We start from the raw sequence: 18,924 nt of genomic DNA on the forward strand, positions 1-18,924 counted from the left end.
GTAGTGATTCCATACCTCATGTGTCATCTACACAGCATCTCTGACAAGGAATAACACCCACTCATTGTGCTGTAGCTCAAGGTTAGCCCCTCCCCCTGCACTTATTTCAGAATCTGCCTCTTATCAAAATCTATGTCAACTGATTATTATAATGATAACTATTATTCCATTATAATAACATTATAGTGCTTTTTTCCTGCACTTGACGTCTGTTGGCTGATAGGTTTAGCTGGTACAGAAGCAATAATTATGCCATGCCTTCTCCTTTCCAAGCAAGCCTCGAGTGCGACTCTTTACACTAAGTCCAAATACAGCACACGATCAGGCCAACAGTAATATTAACAGGGGTGGGGGGGGCATTTGAAAGCACTCACCAAGCCTTTGGTGTCATGACACCAAAAACAAGAGGCTCGGCTGGGTCCCTGCCCACTCTCCCAGGAAGATGAAAGGACTGGGGGAAACACCAACCAGGAAACAACTCACTGTGGAAAACACTAACAAGGCTGGGGCTGTCATGTACCATATGCAGAGGGACAAGCAGTCCCCTCACAATGTCACACCGCAGCAAGAGAGGTTGAAAACGGCAATGCATCTCTCCACTGGGAGTTCTCAAATAAATGGCTCCCAGAGAGCTATTCTGCCTGCTTCCCCCATACACATTTCTTGGCAACTGCCAGTGAAACTGGCAATAGGGGAGGAGGGGAAGACAGAAGGCTGTCTTTGGGCTCCTATTTTGAAGCAGAGCACCAGCATCCTGGCCACAGGGCCTTCTTTATGCAGGGCCCACCAGGAGCTAGATGGAATCTGGAGCCCAAAGCAAAAAAGCAAATCAGGAAGCCTGTAGGCCAAAGCCCCTGAATCTACCTGTCACACTATTTATGATAAGCAAGACTGGAAAAGATAGGACTCTGTGACTGCAGAATATCAGTATTTCTAACTACATATCGGCTCTACTAAAGCAAAGGCAACCCACGGCAAAGCTAGCTGAAAACACAAGGGGAAACAAGCACCGCCAGGAGACCAGGCTTGGCCTGCTTTGTTCTCTACCCTATAATACACAGGGCTTTTTTTTTTTTTTTTAATAAAGAGGAGAGGGGGCAGAAGGTTATTTGAATTTAAATTACCAGTGAACACTATAATTTGTGTACAAGGGGAAAAGGGACATTCAGGGGTGCCAAGCACGGGCTCGTGGGACATGTGTGGCTGAGGCAGTAGTGGTTCTGGGGGTGCTTTCTTTGTGCTTCAGCATGGTGCTTTCCTCTTTTGGGAGCAGGTGAGTCAGTAGGCAAAGCCCATGCAACACCAAGAGGCACTGTCCCCTGGGACTAGGGAGAAGACTGCCCTCTCAGGAGGAAATCCACGGACACCACACAGAATGGGCAAGATTTATCAAAGGTAGGCCATCTGAGGAAGGAGTTCGGAGAAGTGTTACTGAGGACAAAGACCACATTTGTCTTATTTATTACCACTCAGGAGCCAAACAACCTGACGCACAATGGGTGCTCAGCAAACAACAGTAGATGAAATACTAACTGTAAAGGGCATTGGTTGGAAGTGACTCCTGTTACTAGAATCTGTAACAGGAAGACCATGGACTGCAAAGACTAAATAAAGGAGAACCTAGAGTTTAAAAGTGAGTGTCTGTTTATAGCTGGGGTCCTAACAGACTGAAAGGATCTGGTCAGAGAAAGATTTGGCCCTTGAAGGATAATGAGGAGAGTGAAGAAGAGAGGAGGGGAACAGACGCTACAGAACATTGGCCATGTGCCTACTTACCATGTATAAATCTGAAAACTCCATGGGTGCAAATGAGGGAATAAGAGCAAAGAGGTTAAGCACCCTTGAAGTCTCCCAGCTAGCAGACAGTTTGAAGCTGCAAATGTCCAATGCAATGACCCAAAAGCCTTCCCCACACTGTGTTTTGATTCCTCCAAAGGCGAGCTGGCTTTGATTTCTTAAAGAGAGAAAGTTGTTCTTACCAGTTTACACAAATCAACTTGGTATCCACATTCCTGGAGTTTGCTAACTGGAACTATTGCTTCACATGTTTTTATGAATTTCAAATGTCTATGAAAGCCCCCTGGAAATAAAACCTGGGTGACCAGCTAAGTCTGCAGAGGTCAAACTAAGCTATCAGCTGATAACATCTCTACAACTCTCTTTGGCACAGCACAGATCATGGCTGGGGAGGACCCGAGGGATGGGGAGAGAGAGTTTAGTTGGTAAAGTGACTCCTGCACAAGTATGAGAGCCTTAGTTTAGTCCCCAGTACCTACATAAAAAGCCAGGCCTCATGGCCTGCGCATATAATCCCAGAACAGGGGAGGTAGAAGGCACATCGCCAAGGATACCACCAGCCAGCCTAAGATAACTGGCAAGTCCCAGCTCCCAGTGAATACCCGGTCCCAAAAACACAAGGTTGCCAGCAAGAGGAAAGGGGAGGGCACGTGCCTCTAATCCCAGCTCTTGGGAGGCAGAGGCAAATATATCTCTGAGGTCATGGCCAGTCTGGTCTAGCAACTTCCAGGACAGCTGGGCCTCCATAGAGAACCTGTCTTTTTAAAAAAAAAAAAAAAGTGAACAGCTTCTGATGACAGCTGAGGTCAACACACACACACACACACACACACACACACACCCCAGAGAGAAAGAGAAAGAGACAGAGAGAGAGAGAGAGAGAGAGAGAGAGAGAGAATGACCTCTACATTTCCCAACAAATTTTCTTCAAACATTAAAAAGGAACCTCCCCAACTCCCAGCTGTGTCAGTGATACACAGAATTATCTTTAAAAGCTTTAAGTTCTTGGCGCACAGCTTTAACTCCAGCACTCGGGAGGCAGAGGCAGGTGGATCTCTGTGAGTTTGAGGCCAGCCTGGTCTACAGTGCAAGACCAGGACAACCAAGGCTACACAGAGAAACCTTGTCCTGAAAAACCAAAGATAAATAATAAATAAAAGCTTTAAATTCTGATTCAAGTAGAAATAGCAGAGATTACACACCAAGGATTTCTGCTTGATCCTTAGAAACAAAAGAGCCTTCCCACCGTGGTGCTGCTGCACCCCTAGTTCCCAGAGGCCTTCACAGCCTTGGCCTCAGGAGCATCCGGGTTATGAAGAGCAGGAGACTGATGGACAGTGAATGCTTCTCAAGAGCCCCACAGTAAGGACAAAGCGGTGTTTCTGAAGGAGGTGGACATCCTGCACACATTCGGGCAGCAAAGGAGAACTAGAACTGTCTGAGAGTGGCTGTTTATTCCGCCCTCTGTAGAAGGACGTCCATCAGTTAAATGTGGGTTTGTTTTTGAAGCTTAGGAAAGCTGATGATTCGCCCAGGTGTGCAACAGCTGCTAGACAGAGCTATGGGAAGAGGCCACCCAGCAAAGGAAAGCTGTGCATAGTGAGGAGGGTCTCCAAGGAACGCCCTACAAGCCAAGCCATATGCTGTCAGGATATTAATCCAAACCCATCTTGCACACTTTACAGTGTTTACTCTCCCTGGGTTGTGAAGCATTAAATCAGCACATCCAAGGACTACATGAGTGCTTCTAGTTCTATTCCATACTTAACTTCTCTGCTAAAACAATCTGTAGCCTGGAAACCAAGCCCTCTCCATAACAGCAGCAGTCAGTCTCAGCAAAGAGCAGGAGACCAGGATGTCAATCCAAACTCCCCTAAGAGCCTGTTCCAACAGAGCCTTGGGTTTAGCTCACCCTGAAAATAAAGACTATTCAGCTGACCCCTCCCAACAGCTAATGCAATTTAAAGTCCTGAGTTAGGAAGGCTTGAAATAAAACCAGAAACATAACATGAGGGTTCTAGTCCTGACCCAGCTGAAAACAGCTCTGGAAACCCAGAGAAATAAGGTGACCAGACAAAAACAAAAGCAAAGGCTGTGGCCATGAGGTGAGGTTGCCCGTCAGTCACAGCACCACTGTTGTAGCTGTGTGGTTCTGAAAGACTCTGTAAACCCTAAACTTTTGACTATAATAAATAAAGATGCTTTAAGGATCAGTTAAAGTGGCATATTTTTAAGTTTTTTAAAAAAATAATGTGTTTAGCCGGGCAGCGGTGGCACACACCTTTAATCCCAGCACTCAGGAGGCAGAGGCAGGCAGATCACTGTGAGTTCGAGGCCAGTCTGGTCTACAAAGCGAGTCCAGGATGGCTAAGATAATGTAGAGAAACCCTGTCTCGGAAAAACAAAGAAAGAAAGAAAGAAAGAAAGAAAGAAAGAAAGAAAGAAAGAAAGAAAGAAAGAAAGAAAGAAAGAAAGAGTGTCTAATAATAATAATGTGAATAATAATAATAATAATAAGAAGAAGAAGAAGAAGAAGAAGAAGAAGAAGAAGAAGAAGAAGAAGAAGAAGAAGCCGCCGCCGCGAGTCTTATGGAAGAGTGGGGGGATAGAAGTACCCGGTGGGGGGGGGAAGGAGCTCCACAAGCACACCAACAGAGGCAACAAATCTAGGCCCAGTGGGGCTGGCGGAAACTGATGCACCAAACAAGGGCCATGCAGCTAGAGGACCTATGCCCCCTGCTCAGATGCAGCCGATAGACAGCTCAGACTCCATCGGGGTCCCCTAGTAAGGGAAGCAGGGGCTGTCCCGGCATGGACTCTGTTGCCTGCTCTTTGATCACTTCCCTCTGGTGGGGTGCCCTACCAGGCCACAGAGGAAGAGGATGCAGGCAGTCCTGATGAGACTTGGTAGGCTGGGGTCAGTTGGTAAGGGAGGAGGGCTCCCCCTCTCTGAGGACTAGAGGAAGAAGGAAGGAGGGAGGGACCAGAAGGAGACAAGGGAGCAGACTAAGATTGAGATGTAAACTGAATACATTTTAAAAAATATGTTTAAGCTAAAATGTTTTTTTATTTAAATCTGGAATACTATAATATAAAAAAAAAAATTAGACACTCTAAACCAGAGCTAGGCTTTCACCAAAACTCCCTCAACAGCATCCAGGTTGTCTACGGAAAAATCTAACTATGTAAATTCTAGTCTCTACCCAGAGGTAGCCTATAGGCGAAAAACAGACCACAGATGGGCTCTGGGAATCCCCAAATACTGTACCCAAAAGAACCTGTGTTTCTAGCTCCTCTTTTTCTGTTTTGTTTTTTTTTTTTTAATATGCAGTGCTCTGTCTGTCGACATGTATACCTGCATATCAGAAGAGGATATGAGATCACATTGTAGATGGTCGTGAGCCACCATGTGGTTGCTGGGAATTGAACTCAGGACCTCTGGAAGAGCAGTCAGTGCTCTTAACCTCTGAGCCACCTCTCCAGCCCCTAGCTCCTCTTGTAATGGGAGTTAACCAGGTCATGAGAACCACACTCATCCAAGACACCAAGCAGCCTCCCCCGGTGGATCACTTAGACACAGGCCCACCCTTCTTTGCCGCTTCATACTGACTTGGCCCTGGTAATATCTAAGCTGATGACTCCCATCCAGCGAGTGACAGAAGAAACTGCTCAACTGAACAGATACTTAAACTGGCCAAACAGTAGAATTCTGTATCGACACACTTTTCTCAAACTCCATCTCCATGGTGCCAGAGCCTATGCGGAGGGGTGAGCACCAAAGAGGAATGAGGAATCTCTAAAGGAATTGATAATCCAGTTAAAGGAATAAAACATATTCTAAGAAGCCGGTTGGCTCTGGACATGAAGGGCTTAAGAACAGAGCACGGCGAGCTCACTGCATCAAGGAAGTGGGACTTCACAATCAGTGCTCAGGTTTTCATGTATTAATTCAACAACGTTCATGGTGTCTATAATACACTCAGCATTATGCTGAGAGACACAAGATGGAAGTATAGCCCACGTCCTTGTACAGCTCACACAATAAGGAACAAATAACTAAGCAGAATAAGGAGTGCTGGATTCAGATACCAGGGTGTTGCTATGGGATACAGATGAGGAGTTAACGGGGCTCGCCAAAGAAGGCAGCTCAGCTCTGCAGCATAAAGCAGGGCACTCAGAATACTCTGGCAAAAGAAAAGGCAGGGACAAAAGCATACGGCACCATGCGTCCAGTTTCTCAGGAGCAGAGGGGACAGGGAGTAATGACTCATTGTAACTCAAGTTGTAGGACAGGGACCCACGGCCACAGGCCTGGAACACCAAGACAACTGTACAGCAATGGGTGCCGTGGAAGGCATCCAGGTCTACGTGTTCACTGCTCAACACTGCATACAGGGAGACTACAAGCAGCAAATCAGAAGCAAGAAAACAGGAGGTGGTTTCTGTAATGACTGAGAAACCCAGTAATCGGAAACAGAGCAATAAGACGAGGTAGGAAAGAAACTGCAGAGGCTTGCCAAGAAATTTAAAACAATAGCATTTTCTTGAAAATTCTCTAATTCCTTTTTTTTTTTTTTCAACTAAGTCAGACTGGCTTCCAACAGAATAATGAGGTTCCACCTGATTTCATTCCGAAGAGCAAGGCACAGGCTACAGTTACAGTGCTCAATTTAAAAAAGTAAAATAACATGGTTTGAGATTAGTGTAGTGAGAACAGCTTTGGGGCCTTTCATCTATCCCCATTCTATCAGTTACAAAGACTTCCAATTGTTTGTTTAGGTTATATTAACACCACAGTCTTAATAAGTGAGCTAACCAGCCAGGTCTGTTTTGGTTTTATAAAACAGTGTCTCATGTGGCCCAAGCAAGCCTAAAATTCATTACGTATTTGTAGATGTCCCTGAACTCCAGGTTCTCCTGTTGCACCTCCCAAGTACTGGGATAACAAGTATGTGCCATCACATCCAATCCAGATGTAAATACTTCTTTGTTGGGAAACGGAGATAGAGACTCTCTATGTAGCCGAGGCTGGCCTGGAACTATTTTATGTAGACCAGGATGGCCTTGAACTCAGAGATCCAACTGCCTCTGCCCCAAATGCTGGGATTAAAGGTGTGTACCACCATCTTTAAGAGAAACACAGTCAAGCTCAGGATAAAACCATGCCTTCTTAGCCCTGTCTCAAAAGCCAGAACTGAGCAGAGAAACCAGGACCCTGTAATAAGAGCATGCTTCACATCGGCTGAGGATGAACACACTGTGTCAAAGGTCCTCCTCCACACGGGCTCTCAATCAGCCAGCCACGCCCATTGAAATCTCCATCTTACCAGCTACTGAGCAAAGCAGTTACATGGTACCAAAGGAAGCACTTTGCAAATCTGGTCTCTCAACACAGCTGCAGGAGGTACTGTTATTCCCTTTCTATAGACCATAACCAAGGCTTACAGAACATAACTCAGATCTAGTAGTAGCAAATAGACAGCATGGCACCACAGGCCAAAGTAAGCCTGCCTTAAACTGTTCTGACACACATTCCTCCTGCCTGCCTGCCTTTCTCTTTAGAGACGTATTTAAGGCTTGCTTAGGTCACCACAGTCCACTGGTGTCTACAGTCATATTTCTTATAGAAACAAAGCAGTCTGACCAGAGTACTATTTCTTTCTTGGGTTTTTTTGGGGGGCACGGTTAAAGGTTTATTTATTTATTATTATGTATACAGTGCTCTGCCTGCATGTACACCTGCAGACCAGAGGAGTATGTCAGATTATATTATAGATGGTTGTGAGCCACCATGTGGTTGCTGGGAATTGAACTCAGGACCTTTAGAAGAATAGACAGTACTCTTAATCTCTGAGCCATCTCCCCAGCCCACTTTTTTTGGTTTTTTGAGACAGAGTTTCTGTGTGTAGTCTTAGCTGTTCTGGACTTGCTTTATAGACCAGGTTGGCCTTGAACTCACAGAGATCCACCTGCCTCTGCCTCCTGGGTGCTGGGATTACAGGCCTACACCACCACACCCAGCCAGAGTATGATTTCTAAAACAGAGAAAGACCTCAAATCTTCCTTCCTCTGAAGTAAGAGCAAGAAGGAAGATACTCCTGCGTGAACAGAAAACAAATGAGCACGGTCAGGAAACGCTCAACAGTGAGACAGTAGGTGGGAACGCATCCTGGAAAAGGAAAGGCTGGGCTTTCTCCTTCCCCACACATTTCTTTTCTCCTGTCACCAAGGACTTTTAACCACAAAAGCATCTTGCCTCTTTACAATTCTTTCAACAATCCTAATACTTTCTATGGCCATCATCTGTTAGCCCCTGGCTTGTGTTCTGGCTCTCACTAGCACTAGATTCCCACTGATGTAAGTAGCTTTTTAAAAGTTATGGGGCCCATTTGATTTCCCTGAGGATCAGTTTTGTCATCACTGAAAGAACCCTCATTGCAAAACTGACACATTGGGCATTAAAAACTAGAGAGGTATCTCCTGGCTGCTGACCCAAAGATCAAATAAGCAAAAACATAAACAGACGCTAAAAGGTAAGTGTGGTAGTGCAGGGCTATAACCCCAGCACTCTGGGAGGCAGAGGCAGGTGGATCTCTGTGGGTTCAAGGCCACCCTGGTCTACAAAGTGAGTCCAGCACAGCCAGGGCTACACAGAGAACCCCTGTGTTGAAAAACAAAAAGAAGGCCAGGTGTGGTGGCGCACGCCTTTAATCCCAGCACTTGGGAGGCAGAGGTAGGCGGATCACTGTGAGTTCGAAGTCAGCCTGCTCTACAAAGCAAGTGCAGGACAGCCAAGAGAAACCCTGTCTCAAAAAACAAAAATAAATAAATAAATAAAACAAAACAAAAAACAAAATCTAAAACAACAAGAAAGAAGTGGGGGAGCTACCAATGTAACTCGGCTGGGTTTGATCCCAGCACCACATCAACTACTGTGACACGACCCAAAATCCCAACACTTTAGAGGTAGAGGCAGGAGAATCAAAAAAAGTTCCAAAACCTTCAAGGTCATCTTCAACTATTAAATGAGTTAAAGGCTAGCCTGGGATACATGAGACTCATCTAAATAGAGTAACCACCATCAACAGCTACACACTGAATAGGAACCATGCTTACAAGGGGGGTGAGAACTGAGAAACATCTTCTACAGTCATCTCTTCCAGCCACAAAACACCATGAGCGAAAGGGTTGAAGGACAGACTTGACATCACAAACACAATCAAACCCAACTCCCTCCTGACCGTAAGACTAAGGTTACCCTTGGACACCTTGCTCAGGAGCTGGTCCCTGATGCCTCCCCTCTGGGAACTGTCCTCAGCCTTAAATGCCTTTCACTTATTTGAGACTTCACAACAGAAGCAGCTAACTGACCAAGCCTAGAAAACTAGCAGGCTTCAGTCAGGGGCCAGCACTGATGGTCACACACATCTCCAGGCCAATTGGTTGTAAGAATTGAACCCTTAGACAATACCTAGAAGTAAAGAAATGTCCATTTAATTGAGGCACACGCCTGTAATTCCAGCACAAAGAAGGCTGAGGCAACAGGATCACAAGGTTGAAGTCCGCTTGAACTACAGTCTAGATCAAGCTTAATAGCAAGATCCTGAAAACAAAATATAAAATTAAAATTAAGCCAGGCCCAGTAGCACATACCTGTAACTCACCAGAGTTACAGGCAGAAGGATCAGGAGTCCAAGGCCAATATGGGTTACATAAGATACACATACATACATACTAAATTAAAATCAATCCTTTTTTAAAGAAATGCTCATTTCTAAAGTCTTCACAGACCTTCTGGGTGCATTTCAGCTTCTTTCAGTTCCCAGAACTCCTTAACATACAACACAGAAAGGGCAGTCGGCTTGCCAAGAGAGACGGAGCAACATGAGAAGGTCGGTTTGCCAACTGTGCTATTCCTCTGTCAGTGATGATGAGAAGTGGCAGTTAAAAGACATAGCAGGAAGCTCCTGGGGCAGCTTACTGGCCAGGGAGCAGACCCCTGAAGCACGGCCCTCTCCGCTTGCCTGTGGACAGGAAACGTAACCTAAGCATCAGACACCAACTACCCCAAGACTTCAGTGTTCAGTCTGGGAACAGACTCAGCTGTGAAAACAGACAGCCCACGAGGCACCAGAGGAGCAGATGGTGAATCAAAACACCTCAAAGTCCAAGGTTTAGAATAGAGACAAGGAAGAGCAAAGCCAACTCGAGTCTCTTGGAGGAGCCCAGGTAGGGATTCTCTCTCCCACCTCCTCCTCCACTGCCACTGCATTTCTTGTCCAACTCTCTTACTAGCATAAGGACTTGAAGAAAACAATCTGCTTTTGTTGCTCTGAAGTTTGGAAACAAGGTCTCACCTTTAAGTCCAGATTGGCCTCGAACTTCTCACGGAACCCAGGCTGACCTGCAGCTCGGGATTCTCCTGCCTCAGACTCCAAGTGCTGGATATGTAAGGATAGGCCACCATGCTCATCCTAAGAACGTCAATCCCCAACAACTTTAAAAAGAACAACTTCTGTTTTGAAATACTAGGAATATTCATAAGTAAAACAGAAATATCTATCTTACAAACATCTAAAAAGTAAGTAAGGGGAGTGGAAGAGATGGCTTGGCAGTTACGATCACTTGCTGTTCTTCCAGAAGACCCAGGTTCAATTCCCAGCACTCACATGAAAACTCACTACTATCTATAACTCCAGTTCGAGGGAATCCAACAACTTCTTCTGGCCTCAGCATCAGGCATACACATGGTACGCAAACATACATGCAAATCAAACAATCAAACACATACATCTTAAAAATTAAAAAGCTGCCGGGCAGTGGTGGCGCATGCCTTGAATCCCACCCAGCTCTCGGGAAGCAGAGGCATGCAGATCTCTGAGTTTGAGGCCGGTCTGGTTTATAGAGCTAGTTCCAGGACAGCTAGGGCTTCACAGAGAAACCCTGTCTCAAAACCAAAAAAAAAAAAAACACACAACAACAAAAAAAAGATAACATTTCTTTGTTTCACTAGTTTGTGTTTAAGGCACTGAAAAAGCTTGTGGTAACAGCTACACTGATTAGATGGAAAATGGGCCTTGATAACTATACAAGAGAAAAATCACAGGACATCATGATGAAGAAGATAAAATTTGGCTTCAAGGCGAGAGAATCTTAAACAGTACAGTGATTTGTGGCCATCCAAAGGGCCACCATACAAACTGGTATACAGAATATCAATGGTTGGGGGCTAGAGAGATGGCTCAGTGGTTAAGAGCACCGCCTGCTCTTCCAAAGGACCGGGTTCAATTCCCAGCACCCACGTGGCAGCTCACAACTGTCTGTAACTCTAAGATCTGACACCCTAACACCAATGCACATAAATTTTAAATTAAAATTAAAATATTAAAAAAGAAAAAGAATATCAATGGTATTAAAATTCAGGTGGGAACCAGAGAGATGGCTCAGTGGGTCAAGGCACTTGCTGACAAGGTTACTGAACGGAACTTCATCCCCAAACCCACGTGCTGGGAGAAGAGAACCAACTGCGGAAAATCATCCTCTTACTGCCACGTGTGTTCTGTGGCGCACGCACACGCACACACGCGCGCACACACTAATTTTTTAACATGGAAAAGCATGAGAGAGCAGGGAAATGAGAGGAGTACCCCAGAGAGAAACAGACAAGACAGAGAGCTAGAGACAGGGGAAGAGAGGAAGAGAGAGGAGAGGTAGGTAAGAGAAAGGTAAGTGAGAGAGCAGTGAGTAATTTTTTAAATTCTAAATCTCACATAGAATATGTAAGTGGGGATAACATGATAAATAATAGGGCTGGAAAGATAGCTCAGGAGTTAAGAGCATATGTTACTGTTTTATTGTTGTTTTTGGTTTTTTGAGACAAGGTTCCTCTGTGTAGCTCTGGCTGTCCTGGACTCACTTTATAGATCAGGCTGACTTCAAACTCAGAGCTCTGCCTGCCTCTGCCTCCCAGGTGCTGGGATTAAAGGTGTGCGCCGCCACCACTCACTGACTCATGTGTTCCTGTTTGCTGAGGACTCATGTTCAGTTCCCAACCAGCATGCACATGGTGGCTCACACTCTGTGACTCCAGTTCCTGGGAAGCCATTGCCTTCTTCTGACCTCTGCTAACACCATGCAAGTGGTACACAATACGCAGATGCAAGCGAAACAGTCATACACATAAAAGGTTGAGAAACACTTGAAGAACTAACACTTGATGGACTAAGTTGCATAAGGACATGTTACTGAGTTTGTGTAGTGGGCAAAGATGAGATGACCAACTGTTTCCATCTGCCCTGGACTTTCCTGGGCTGGGCCCCACATATAAGATGTGGAATGGTTACTCACTTTTCTTATGGGAGAGATTGATTAATGAAGACATTTATATAGTTCACATGAGTGACACCAACATGATGGACATAGCACTTCAGCAGCATTCCTAAGACTGGAATTTCCAGTGGTCCAGCCCTAAGCTCAGAGCTCCCTGTCCCTCCTTCAAGGCCTGGCACAAAACACTATTCACGCATTGACTCAGCTACTTCCTTCTCACTGCTAAAGCCAAGGGCAAGATTGGGAGGCTGAAGGCAGACCTGCTGTATTGCCAGCACTACCATGTCTATGAGCTCTGTGTGTCTGAGTGTGTGTGTGTGTGTGATGTTTACCTTTGTCATCTTGACACAATCAAGAATCACCTGGGGAAGGTCTCAATAAGGGACTGCCTAAATCAGGTTGGCCTTAAAGTTGTTGGTTTATTTAATTTTTTGTATATGAGTGTTTTGCCTGCATGTGTGCATATGCATGCCTGGTGCCTTCCAGGGTCAGAAGGAAGGAGCCCATAGAACTAGAGTTACAGGCAGTTGCGAACTATCATGTGTACCAGGAACTGAACCTCGGCCCTCTGGGTGAACAGCCAGTGCTCTTAACTGCTAAACTATCTCTCCAGCCCATTTTTCTTCTCTCTAATTGTGTGTCTGTGTGTACACACCTGTGGGGGGGGGGGGGTGGACAAAGAGGTCAAAGGCATAGGATCTCACTGGGACTGGAGTTACAGGCAGTTATAAGCCACAAACACGGTATGGAGAACCAAACTCAGGTTCTATGCCAGAGCAGCATACACTCTTAACCACTGAACCATCTCTCCTGGCCCAGGAGGAAATATTCTTAACTGGGTTAACTGATGTGGCAACATCCACTCTGAACTGCAGGGGGGTCTCTGTGGCTGCCACAGCCAGCAGAGTGATGATCCCTGGGAGGCAACAAGGCAGTTTGGTTCAACACAACTCAATAGCTGATGTTGGTTCAAACTTCTGGAGTCTGACCCCAGGTAGTTTATTTTAGGCGTGTTTAATTAAGCACAGCACAATTTGGTGAAAAGTTATTCTTGTGATAATTAACTCAATCCTGCATGCACAACAAAGCATACTGAATCTCTCTGAAGAACAAAGTAAGCTAAATATGTTATCAGATGTGACATCAAAACTCTTTGTAAAGTCCATAAAGATAGGTTCTACAGACGCAAAACAAATTTGGGATAAGGGTCTGGGGGAGAATCTGGTATCCAAAAAGTCTCCAGCCACAAAAGGTAGAACAAAGGTCACCAGGCTATTAAACGTGTCAACTCCCAGCCTTCAGAGTAGATAACAGGTTACGCATTCGTTCCCTTGAAGGAGCCACTCTGTGTGTTTAACATTCCAGGGTCCCCTAGAGCTTAGCTGTGAGCACCAGACAATATTGTCTCACAATCTGGACCCTGAGCTGTACAGCGGTGAAGAGTGAGCTAAGCATGTAAGCACACATGTGTGCATACACTTCTCTCTGTTCTGGACTGTGAATACGCTGTGACTAGTGACTTAGGTTTTCTGTCTTGAATTCCCCAAAATTAAGGACTGTAACTCAGAATTATGAACCTTTCTCCTTTTTTGTTTGTTTTTTCTTTCTTTTTTTTTTTTTGGTTTTTCGAGACAGGGTCTCTCTGTGTTAGCCTTGGCTGTCCTGGACTTGCTTTGTAGACCAGGCTGGCCTCAAACTCACAGGGATCCGCCTGCCTTTGCCTCTGCCTCCTGAGTGCTGGGATTAAAGGCGAGCACCACCACGCAAGGCTCGAACCTTTCTCCTTTAAAGTTGCTCTCACCAGGGCAGTTTATCACAGCGGCAGAAATTAAACTACCAGCTGCCAGTAGAACCTGAAGGAACTACAAGCCTAGGCTGAGGGAGGTTCCCCACTACTGGTTAGAAGACTGCACGAGTGTGTCAAGACTAGCTCCTCACAAATCAAGAAGAGTCCATGAGGTTCTCCATGCACCTGAGCACAGAGAAAGAAACCACTGTTGTTGCTAACTTGAACTAGGAGGGCCCATCATCTGAATAGCAGGCTATTATAATAAAATCCATAAATGAAATTAAAAGTCGAAGGGCAAGATAGTCCCTCTTCAGACCATATGGAATTAAAACATGATGCTGTCTACTGCAGCTCAAGGCCAGCTTCGACAAGGATAAAGTACATCCTTGTTCAGAGAGAAAAGATTAGCACCGCAAGGATGGGTCCTCCAAATTGACACCCAGTTAGGACCTGGAGATGCCTGTGCTGTAGAACGCTACAGAACACCAGCTGGAGCCCCGGGCAAACTCCTCAGGAATCTACAATCGAGGAGCAAGCATCGTAAAAGCGTTCAGATTGGCGGTCTGCAGAGAGGCTAACACAAGCACCTGGCACATAGTTCGTAACTTTCATTTAGGATAGGATGCAGTCGGTGAGGTCAGAGAGTGACTCTGTAAACAGGAAGAAGCAGCACGGGGAAGATACAGCTTCCCCTGTATAGACTGCCATTCCTTGCTGACAGCAAATGTACAGACTAGGATGTGCCTCAGCTACAGTGAGCATCTGGCATGCACAAAGAAGCCATAGGCTCTGATCCCCGGTAATGAAAAGATAGCAAGCCCCACCCCACCCCCCAAAAAAACTGTTCTGTTCCTTCTAGAGCGGAAAACCTCTGTTGCATTTCTATGTCTAAGAGTTTTCACGTATTATCACTTTACTTAGCTGTCCTTTTAAGTAATGTTCCCATTGTAAGCAGTGGAAAACTGAGCCTAAGAGGTGAAAAACTTGCTGAAGGTCATACGGCCAATAAGTGGTAGAATTTGCCACACTCAAAAACCCACTATGTCCTGCTCTAAAGAACTGTTCATTCGGGATGGAGAGGTGGCTCAGAGGTGAAGAGCACTGGCTGCTCTCCCAAAAATTCCCAGCAACCATAAGGTGGCCCACAATCACCTATGAAATCTGGTGCCCTCTGCTGACATGCAGGCAGAATACTGTATAGATAATAAATAAATAAAACTTTAAAAGAGATTTTAAAAAAAAAGAACTGTTGGCTCTAGAACTGTTCATTCATCCACTGGGGAGGATGAAGCCGAAAGGTCACAAGTTTTAGGCCAACCTAGGCTACATAGTAAATTTGGGGCTACCAAGGAGAAACTATGTCTTTTTTTAAAAAACAAAACCATGGCCCGGTGTGGTGGTGCACGCCTTTAATCCCAGCACTCGGGAGGCAGAGGCTGGTAGATCACTGGGAGTTTGAGGCCAGCCTGGTCTATAAAGGAGTTCAAGACAGCAGAGAAACCTTGTCTCAAAAAAAAAAAAAAAACTATTTAATTCATGGGAAGATTTACCAGTATCAAGGTTTTATAGCCATGTGCCATTTAGAGTTTTTAGGGGGGCGGGGGAGAAAAGAAATAGTGTCAGATGTTAATGAGACTGATCTCTGAAAACAATTTCTGGGTGTGGATTTTTCAAAACTGCTTTGGACAGTAGCCACACCACATAGATGATGCTTGCCCGCAGCCCCCGAAGCCCACACCGACACAGCCTCTGAGAGGAGAGAACTACTGGAGGTTCTAGTGTGTTTGCTATTTTGAATCCATTTTGTTATTTTTCAGTTTCACTTAATTGGCCTTTTTCCCTGTCATGAGACACATCCCAGCTCAAAGTTGGCCTCAGTAGAGATGAAACAGCCTTCAAAAAAAACAACAGGAAAGAGGAAGAAAACAACATTAAATATCGTTCAATTTTTATTTCTGAGCTGTCATGTGCCTCCTAACACACTCCCCATGGCCATTATCAGTAAAATATTTGGTCTTTTCTATTGCCAGTTACCCTGAAACAGCATAAGTATTAATACAAGGATCAAATTTACTACCTGAAAAAAAAAAGTTATGAAAAGAAAGGTTATGCTCAAGCTGATAATGGCAGCATATTCCAAGTGTCCAAAAGCCAAGCCCCAGTGGTCAATTTCTGACCCATGTTACACAAATAGCAATCCTAATATCACATTATGGATTCCATTATTTTTACCTAATCTCTAAATCTAATTTTTTTTATCAGAAAAACGTTTTGAGTGTAAAGCTAAAAAACAAAAAAGCCGTTTTTCTCTCTCTCTCTCTCTCTCTCTCTCTCTCTCTCTCTCTCTCTCATACCCTCAAAACAAATATTGCTAGTATTTGTAAACACATCAGTTTCTTCTCTTAGCAAACATGGAGGATTCGGTTTTGTCCTGCCTATCGTGGGTTAATCTAATGATTCCTTCAAAGCATTTTGCAGTATTGTTTTGTTTTGAGGTGGGAGACGCCAGCTGGATTTGAACGCAAGCCAGGCATTATACATTTTAGAAACTGATCCTGCATATGGGTCATAGATTCTATACATAGATGGTCTAGAGATTTCCAGGCCAAATTGGAACTCTGAGTAGCTACAGTGTAGCTATGTGTAGGATGTAACCATGTGTAGTTCTGTGTAGGACAACACTGAAACATCTGATGCTCCTGCTTCCAGTCCTCGGTGCTGGGATTACAGGCGGACACTATCGTGTATACACCTGGCTTATGCGATGCTAGGGACTGAATCCAGGGCTTCATCAATTAAGTCACAGCTCCACCCCTCATCAATATATATTTAAAGGTATTTAACGGTGCAAGTCCCTACTGGTTTCTCAGCTGTTGGGCATTTCGGGAATGCAGTCCTTTCCATCAAAATGATTCTGGGGCCACGAGATTGGGAACACCTGAGATGTGGGCAGCAGGTACCCACATCATACTTTAACCGAAGTTACTGAAGGACGCCTGGAGATTAAGCACAAAGTAATCTGAAATCACAACAAAGTCCATAACTTTATAACCTGCGCGTCAAAGGCAAGTTTTACGTCTACCGGAGCCAAGGAAAACACACAAAAGAAGAGGTAGAATACCAAAGGCATAGGGCGCAACTTCATCCGTCAAGAGACTTGTTAGGTCTTGACCAATTTTACCAAACCGTCAACCCTAGAGGTGTCTTCACAGAGCACCACCAAATTCACCCCTTCTTTGAACAGCCGTGGGAAAACTGAGGCCGAAGCGGGAGAATAAAGAAGGAAACTCAAAACAGATGTGCAGTTCAAAGCCACTGCCCCCTTTTCTGGCGTTGGAGGGATCACTGAGTGGAAAATGACAAGAGCACAGCTTTGGGGGCAGCCAGCTAGGGCGCAGTTGGGACTTCTCGCCTGCGAGGCACCGAGGTGGATGTGGTGGGACCCGGAACACCGTGGGAAGGTGCGGAGAGCGCGGGAGGGAGGAGGCCGCTAACGGCAGCAGGCCCGCACGGCGCCGTCCACCCTGCGTCCCGCTTCCAGGGCCCGGCGCCCCCACCTCCCCTACCTTCGGCTTCCCACCGCAGCCGAGGGGCAGACACAAGCCCCACAATTCCAGGCGGCTGCAGCGGCAACCAGCTCCTCGTGCGCAAACGCGGTGGCCCGGCAGCCTGAACCTGAATGCGCGTGGCTATTACGTCATCCCCCAAGCTTGCCCAATGGTAACCTGCCAGAACAGCCTCCGGCGGCTCTCCACCCCCACGCGGCATTGTTAGCCCCGCCTTCCTCGGCTGCTAAGCCCCGCCCCTAGCGTCTTCCTCCGCAGACAGGCTGAAGTTCGTTCATGTCCGTCCGCTGGGAACAGTATCTAAAAAGAGATACCCGTGGGCCTAGTCTTGTTTCCCACCTAGTTTCTTGTTTAATTTCCCAAGATCGTAATTTCTTTCTAGCGTAAGGATCTTCAGAAAGAAACCGGAGTAGGTGGGAGGTAAATATAAATCACGATGTTATGACTCAGTTTGCGACACGCATTGAATCTCAAGCAATAAATAGTCCTTTGAAAAAAGCCATGCAAAATAGAGCACCTGTAAGTCACTCGCTTTATGTAACTGTGTTTTTAGTACGTTTTTAAAATGATAAATCATCTTAAAGATAAATAGGCCACTTACTTCCCCACCCACCCACCCAAGACAGTGTTTCTCTGTGTAGCCTTGGCTCTCCTGGACTCATTTTGCAGACCAGGCTGGCCTAGAGCTCACAGAGATCGGCCTGCCTGGTCTGGGCTTACAGGTTTGTAAACCCACCGCTCCTGGCTGTCGACTGCATTTCTAACCCTGCCATACCACTGAATGTATATTTGCCGAGTAATTCACATACAGAATAATTTCACAAGATTAAAATTGCAGTCCTCTTTTCTCACAAAGAGAGAGAGCAAAGCTCAAAAGGGATGTTCTAGTTTGCTTTCTGTTGCTGTGAGAAAAGACTAACCAAAAGCAACAGGTCAGGAACGTGCGGCAGGAGCTGAAGCGAAGGCCACTGAGAAATGTCGCTTACTGTCTTCCTTCTTCTGGTTTGCTTGGCTACCTTTCTTACACAGCGCAGGCCGACTTTCCCAGGACTGGTACTGCCCACTGTGGTCTGGGCCCATCTTCAAGAACCAATCCAGAAAATGCCCAACAGACGTGCCCAACGGCCAATCTACCTATACCGCAGTTCCCTACTGAGGTTCCTCCATCCTGGGTGTGTCAAGTTGGCAACGTTAACTGAAGCTAACTACAGCAGGATAAAAGATTTACGCAAGGTCATAGAATGAAAATGGTAGAAGTGTGGATTCAGAGTCGATGGGTCACCTCCAAAGTCATGTTTTGTAAGATTCATTTTTTTTTTTTATTTCATGTGAATTGCTGTTTTGCTTGTATGTGTGTCTGTGTGAGGGTGTTACAGTCAGGTGTGAGCCGCCATGTGGGTGCTGGGAATTGAGAGCACGTCCTCCAAAAGAGCAGCCGGTACT

At 45.6% G+C, this 18,924-nt stretch overlaps 1 protein-coding gene across 1 annotated transcript in view; it reads right to left on the reverse strand.

Annotated features, from left to right (window-relative positions):
* The window catches only part of Sil1 (SIL1 nucleotide exchange factor), a 237,348-nt gene extending 219,710 nt beyond the window's left edge, over nucleotides 1–17,638 (reverse strand). Inside the window, exon 1 of the mRNA XM_051163801.1 lies at nucleotides 17,482–17,638. The gene's annotated coding sequence lies outside the window, so the exon portion shown is untranslated. The remainder of the gene's footprint in view (nucleotides 1–17,481) is intronic.
* Nucleotides 17,639–18,924: the final 1,286 nt, after the last annotated feature.

The sequence above is a fragment of the Acomys russatus genome, chromosome 20 (genome assembly GCF_903995435.1).
Source record: "Acomys russatus chromosome 20, mAcoRus1.1, whole genome shotgun sequence".
In the NCBI taxonomy this organism is placed as follows: domain Eukaryota; kingdom Metazoa; phylum Chordata; class Mammalia; order Rodentia; family Muridae; genus Acomys; species Acomys russatus.